General features: G+C 32.9%; 1 pseudogene; it reads left to right on the top strand.

Annotated features, from left to right (window-relative positions):
- The first annotated feature begins 287 nt into the window (after nt 1–287).
- On the top strand, nt 288–386 carry LOC122097234 (annotated as a pseudogene).
- The last annotated feature ends 7,645 nt before the right edge of the window (nt 387–8,031 follow it).

Raw genomic sequence — 8,031 nt, 5'->3', positions numbered from 1 at the left:
AAAAAGAAATGTACTCATTATTTTGCCCATGTAATTGTAACCCCTCTGTACAGTATGTTTACAAAAAATAATAAAAAATAAAAAAATAAAAATAAATAGTCATTGACAAAAAATTGCAAATGTAAGCAATCGACAGAAAAATATAATTTTTTCCACTATTCCGAGAATTATAGGGAAATAAGATCAATAGCATTGTTAGGAACAATAAGGTTTTCTTGTTACAAATAGGCACACAAGGATATAAGCCTGTATAAGATTGCATCATTAACTACTTAAATTTAGAGGATACTACATGTTTCAGCAGTGTATACACTAATTTCAATAAATGTTTAACATGGCACTTGCACAAGGATGATATGTAGATTTATGAAGTATTCCATATTTTTCATTCTTCAAATACAAGAAAAGAAAAGCAGTTATTAAAAAGTTGATTACAAAATTAGAAGTGTAACAATGCACGTAATTCATATAATTAAAAGTAAGTTTGACATCAGTGTATTAAATCTTCACCTTAGAAAGGCCTTTACAAAACCTTTTACATAACCTTTACAAAACTTTTGAAATTTGACACCATTGATATTTTATCCCCAAAAAATCATACTATAAGGACCTAGGAATAAAAGGAATCTTAAACTGTTTCTATATGGAATGCAATCTGAAAAGACACATTAATGAACCTACATATTATAAAACAATGTAAAACTCAAAGTATATCTAGGAAGAATAAAATAGATTATGGACATTATACAAACATAGAATATAGAATATTTTAAAATACGCTTTTTTCAGACAATGACCAGAAATACTTTAGTTTCTTTACTACAGATAAGTTTAAATTACTTCTGATTGAAAAAATCACAAAGTCTGTAGATATCATTATAGATGTATACAAAACTTCTTGAATACATTTTGAAATCAAAGGCAAGCAATTTACTTGGAAGAATTCCACGGAATCCGTGAATTTTTACAGTAAGTGCCGGTGGCTCACGCCTGTAATGCTAGCTATTCAGGAGGATGAAACCTGAGGATTGAAGTTAAAAGCCAGCCCGGCAGGAAAGTCCATAAGGCTCTTATCTTCAATAAACCAATAGAAAACTGGAAGTGAAGCTGTAGCTCAAGCTGTAGAACACTCGCCTTGAAATGAAGAGTACTGGGATAGCGCAAAGACCCAAAGTTCAAACCCCACAACCGTCCAAAAAAGGATATTGCTGTTATTTGGATTGTGAAAATATTTTGTATGTGCACAAAGTATGTACTGACATTTTTGAAATTTAAGAAACTTAACCGAACCATTACGACTTAGGAGAACATTTTGTACAGCCTTCCACAACTTCAAAGATGTAGTGATACATATTTATCCTTTTGCGAATACCAAATGCAGTTTCTTTCAAGTTGTTTTTCAGGCCTGGTTTGACATAATGCTTCAACAGAAGGAGATCCAGCATATCTTTGCTATCTCAATTCTCAACTGCAAGGTGCAAGGGGGTCAAGAGGCCTTCAGTTTTGGCATTGGTATCTACATTATGATGAAGTAAGTAAGAAGCCACTCTAGCATTATTCCACATATATGCACTGTGAAGGGCTGTCCAACCATCTACAGTTATTGCATGTGCCGCTTGAGCCACCAACTCACGGACAATGTCTAAGTGTCCACTGTTGGCTTATCGATGAAGAGGGATATACTCATTGTCATACCTCGTATTCACATGAGTGGCATTTTTGAGAAATAGTCTCTGCACTGTAGTAAGCCGATTATTTTTGGCAGCCCAAAGAAGAAATTTGCTTGGATCCTTCTCCATTTTTTTCTTGCAATTGATACCATTCCTCACTTGTTCATCTTGTTCCTCATCATCATGAGTTGCCTAACCAATGACTTTGAGAGCCAGTAGGAATGAGGTGTCCATGTATTTCCCTAGTAGTTCACGTAGTTTGAACTGGTCAGAAATATCCAATGAACATTTGCATATGTTTTTTCACCATCATTTATATTCTCTTTTTGTCTTTTTACTATTCTAAATTATTCTAACTGGGGAATAGGGAATTGATGGAGAGAAGAGGAAAGATGTTCCTTGGTATTCAAAGGTACAGACTGAAAATGAGGACCAGTGGTGTCTTCAGGTTCAGCTTATTCTAGGAATGAGAAAATATGAAACAATGCCTTCTATTTAAATGATTTAAGAAATGGCAGAGCAGAAAGTGAAATGTTGCAACCAAAAATAAAAAAGCAAATTAAATTAAGATAATTATGAAGCAATCATATTATCTATGAGAACCATGAAAGAGAGAAAGGAAGAGAGAGACAGATGTGCAATGATTTAGCTAGCCACAAAATCCATACCTCTGATTAATTTATACAACAAACAAAATTTTATTTTTTGAAAAGTTGGAAATAGAATGTATGTATTTATTGAAATTAGTACATACATTGTTAGTAGCTTACATAAAGAGAAATGGCTTTTACCAAATTACAGACAAGAATCTAAATCCTTAATAATTCTAGTAACAGATCTGACTGAAATCAGTTGAATCACACTTTTCCTGTACAATTAAAGAATATGTCCAGGCTAGGAAAGCAGCTAGAAAAGGCAGGCAGATTGTATCTGTGGCAAAACTTTGTGGAAAATGATACTGCCATTTGCGCTGGAAGTGTGATTCTGAACTATTGCTTGGTGATTCTGAATTATTGCTTTAATCATTATATTCTCCAAGAAGAAAAGGTGAGATTTAATTGATAGCAAATACTACAAATCCTCTTCGACTTGTAACTAAGCAACTTTAATCATGAAAATCACATGAAGACAATAAACAGGCCTGCATTTTAGATGAAAACAAGTGTCTTTAAAAAATCAAGGAATTTAAGTAGTCCTACAAAGGACTTCTATTTTACTACTGCATTATACATTTTTTCTAATGTTGGATAACAATAATTAATGGATCTATTAGAAAGCTCTTAAAGTTCATATGTTCAATAGTGATTTCTCATATTATATCATGGTATTTTTTTGTTTATGGTCTTAAGAAGTTTTAAATTACTATCAAAGTATGTGCTTTAGATAACTATAGAGGAAAAAGTAGAAGCCACACTGTTGGCTCATGTCTTTAATCCTAGCTATTCAGAAAGATGAAATCTGAGGATTGTGATTTGAAGCCAATCCAAGCAAAAAATAATCATTAGATTCTGATTTGAAAGTAATCAGCAAAAGCTAGAAATGGAACTGTGGTACAAGATGTTAAATGCTAGCCTTGAGAAGACTAAAATGAAAAAACAACAAATTTTGGGACAGAGCCAAGCCCTGAGTTCAAGCCTTAATATTAACACCAAACAAATGAATGAATTAATTAATTAAAATAAATTAAGTGGTCACATGTGGCAAAGCAAGCAAAATGTAATACCCGTAGTGACTGGATTGTGTATTATTTTGTAATAAGGAAAATTATCATTTGTCCTAATCACTAATATTTTATTTGAACTTCTTTGTATAATAAACCCTGAATTTACCATGCATGTATATGTTTGTGTACATGTGCGCATATGTATGTGTATATGTGTGCGTGTGATGTGGCAATATTGCTTGCCAATGTGGACAAGTTGAGGCTAAAAAGAGCTAACTGTGTTGCAATATTTTATTTATCAGTGTTCTGTCATGTCATGTCAGTGGAACCACCCTTCTGTACAGTTTAGTTGTCAAATTATAACATCATCATAATCAAAGCATTTACAACATTAATTTAGATAAAAAAAGACCACATTCAGTTCTTATTATATGTTAGGTGAGAAGATACAGACATGATTAGGTAGCAAGTTATTGCCGTAAGATGATTGTCAGTACAAATATGTATTTGACCTCTTAAATTGTTTATACATTTAAGATATACTCATGGAGTGAGTTTGACCGACCAGACCACACAAGTATTACTTTCTGGTTATTTCTGTGCAGCACAAGGTGGATAAACTCTTTCCAGATTTCTTTTGAAAATAACTTCCTTTGTAAGTTCATATCTATTCTCACTAAGATAATCAACCCCATATTTATTAGGTTTGAATATCCCATCATATTGACAGAAAATCAGTATTGTGGAAATGCTTGTTAGATATACATTTCACAAACAAACAAACAAAAAGCATGTGTCACATCAAGAATGTGGATGCGTTTGAAGTTGTTTTGTAAATGCAAAGGGATCTTCACTAATGGCTCTTTTATGGAAGTAACTATCGCAACTTTAACTATCGCATTTTGGATATTTTTTCCAATATAAATAACATCCCAGAGTGAGTCGTAAATTACTGAAAAGCCTTTGAATATTTTAGTACTATTTCAGTTCATTGACTATATAGCTAAAGACATTTTTGAAATAAATATTGTTAAGATCAGAAAATATAAGTAGGTATATAGGCTTTTTATGCATCATTTTATGAAAACTCAGATGTTATGAAAGTAAATGAAATAGAATAAAAGAATGTAAGTGAATTTGGTAAGCTAATTTTTGTTATAACTTTCTTTTCTATTAACACAGACCTTTGAATGTAGATGATGCATTATTTTCTTTGTGTCTCTCTACTTCAGTTAGTTTTAGAACTTTTATAATTTTAAGAGGGAATTTGCAGTATAAATAAAGGTCTTTTAAAATGATTAGGATTAATCTTGTGTTTTGTGTCCTATTCCCAAGAAAATGACTTATTTGCAAGTGCTAATACTTTATCATTATCATTAACGTTATCATTATCATAGAGAATTTTAAAAATGCAGTAGTATTGATGTCTTTTTAAAACAATTGTATTCACAAATTGGAGAGTCTTTAATTCATGCTTAGGTCTTGGTGTCTATGATTTTTAACCTCTCATTCCTAACATTAATGATAGGTCAGACTGCATTTTGGGGTATATGAAAGGTAAAATATTTACCTGGAGCCAAAGGCGATTTTTATGTCAGTCTTACTTTAATAATATTTTAAAGTAGTATATTTCTGTCAAAATGTTGTGTATAAAAAGCAATCAAAATACCTCTAATGGTAGACAATTTAGGTGGGCTACAATGTGGAAATGATTGGTCCATAAGACCTGCAATGTGTTTCCATCAGGAATGACTGCCTGGGCAAGTCATTCTTTCAGTATGACAGTGTTAAACAGACATGGGGTCCCCAGGCAATGCAGTGATGACTCATGCGATAGAATGTGATTTCTAGTATTTTGAGCTAGAAATCAAGAATGTTATAGTTTAGCAGTACCTTTCACCAGTGAGGTATAAATTGCTTATGAACTTTTAGTTTTCATATTACAATTACCTGTTTAGTTTTTTTTTTTTTTTTTTGATCAGTCGTGGGGCTTGAACTCTGGGCTTGGGCGCTGTCCCTGCGCTCTTGGAATCAAGGTCAGTGCTCTACCGCTTGAGCCACAGTGCCACTTCCGGTTTACTAGAGGTTTATTAAAGATAAGAGTCTCATGGACTTTCCTGCCCGGTCTGGCTTTGAACTGGGATCCTCAGATCTCAGCCACCTGAATACTTAGGAATACAGGTGTGAGCTTCCAGCATCTGGCTTAGTTACCTATTTTCTAACAACGATAAAGTGAAATATTTTCAGAATGTACACAAATAATTCTGGGATTTTTGCCTATAATTAATAGGCAACGTGCTGGAATTTTAGTCATAAAATACAATGAGGTTATTTGATATGGTGGAAATTGGCTGTAGGCTAACACTTACCATGTGTGCAATATTATACTAGTAATTCCAACTGTGAAGACTTCAGTATCATCATCTGAGAATTAAAAATAGAAATAGTTCCACTTTATGGGATTTATTGTGAGGATTAAATTAGATACCATAGGTAAAGTACTTGGAAAAACAATCAGCATTTGATACTTTCTACCTGTTATTTTATCATGTGATGAATTCTTACATTTTCAATGTGATTTTTATATTGCATCTATTTAGGATATGCAATGTGATGTACTGATATTCATTGCGTTGTTCACTTTTCTGTCATTATAAGGAAAATACCTGCAAAGAAAATTTTTGAGGAGGAAATTATTATATTGACTCATGGTTTAAGGGAACACAGTTTAAGATTAGATGTCTACATTGTTTTTAATTAAATTTTAATTAAATGGTTGTATGAGGAATTTCCATTCAACAATCAGTTTATGAGTATAATGGATCTTTACATACCTTTCCACATTCCACTTTCATTTTTTCAAGTTTCATACTATCTGCATTGAATGTTATGCCCTCACACTCTTCCTCCATAACACTCTTTATTTCTTCCCTTTGACTTTCCCTCACGTCTTCTGAGTGATAGTTTCCTGGTATTCATTTTGTGGGATTAAAAGTTCAATTTTATAAGAAATTACACCTTTTAACTCCTCTGCAAATAGTATGCTTTGGTTAATTCTGATGTGTAAACTTGCATAAAGTTCTAGCTTCCAAATACACAACAGAACATGGGTCCTTTATTTGTCTGGCTCTGACTTCGTTTATTTAACATATTTTTGGATCTATCCGTTTCTTTGCAAATGATGTAACAATCTTCTCTATGGATAGGAGCAATCCAATTTTGTATATGTGCCACACTTTCTCCAACTAGTCCTCTGCCAAAGGGCATCTGGGCTGTTTCCACAACTTGGCTATGGTGAATAGTGCAACAGTGAACATGGTTGTGAAAGTGATTTTACTGTAACATTTTGGAAGAATTCATCACTATTTTTCCAGGAGCAATCCTCTAGCCAATTTTACAGAATAAGTACATCCCACCCTTCATCTCCATCACAATGTTGTGCAAGTCCTCAAAAACACACTATTTCCTATCAGTCTCAATAAGCTAAAACCACACGGTGCCCATATTCTTTCAATACATTTTTTTCATGATTGGACACATAATTTAGTGAGAACCTTCTATGTACTTTCGTAATGTGGGAATGAGAGACATGACAATAGATTTTATGTAAGAAATTTAATTAGCTATTATCATATTTAAAATAATTATCATTTCTGACTCATAACCTCACTTACTATTATATTAATCTTTATTTGATTACTTCATCTATCCCCTAAATTATAACAGGTGATTTAAATACAAAGACAAAATATGTGGTTTGATTTTGACACTATCTGTGAGGATGCACAATATGGGTAAATAAATGTATTGGAATTAATAGCCATTATCCATTTTGTTAAAGGAAAGATGGTTTTCACAAACTAATTCTCACAATTCATATTCCATTCAACAACAAGAAACATGTGACAATTCCCTTTGTTTTGCTCCTCATTAATGTTTGTTGCCATTTTATTGTATAATGAAGGATGATTTGAATATATTAAAATATTTCTTTCCGTTTGCATTGATATGTACATACACACATATATTATACAGGTTATAATGATAATTTATAATTTCTGTAACTGTACAATTTACTAACTTATTAAAAACATCGATGGCTCATGCCTGGAATCCCGGTAACTCAGGAGGCTAAGATCTGACGATCAGGATTTGAAGCCATGCTGGGCAGGAAAGTCCATGAGCCTCTTATCTCCAAACAACCAACAGAAAATCAGAATTGGGACTGTGGCTCAAAGTAGTAGAGTGGTAGCCTTGAGAGAAAAAGCTCAGGGACATCACCCAGGCTCTTAGTTCAAGAACTAAAATCTACCAAAAAAATATTTAATTTACCCCTATGTAAGTAGAGTATTTCCATCACATAAATTCACATCTATGCTCATTTGCAAGGTAACTCTGTTATGCCTGGAGTATCACATAAGATTTTCATTTAAGTAGAAAGCATTGCAACATGGGTTCACTCTATCTGTCTCATGGATTTTTCTCCACTCAAATACTCAAATCTTATTATTGTTCCAATTATGTAAAGTAATAGGTTTTTTCTTTAATACACATAATGTTAGAGTTTGAATTGGGTGTCTTGTGTCTCCTACATGGGTGTTCTTACCACTTTGTCATGCCCCAGCCCTAAATTATCCAGATTAATTTTCAGATAGAATCTGGCTTCCTACTTGGGTATGATCGTGGGCTCAGTCCACT

This window comes from Dipodomys spectabilis, unplaced genomic scaffold (genome assembly GCF_019054845.1).
Source record: "Dipodomys spectabilis isolate Male_0828 unplaced genomic scaffold, ASM1905484v1 ptg000418l, whole genome shotgun sequence".
Classification (NCBI taxonomy): Eukaryota; Metazoa; Chordata; class Mammalia; order Rodentia; family Heteromyidae; genus Dipodomys; species Dipodomys spectabilis.
The sequence above is the reverse complement of the archived record's forward strand: the minus strand, read 5'-3'. Positions and strand labels throughout refer to the sequence as shown.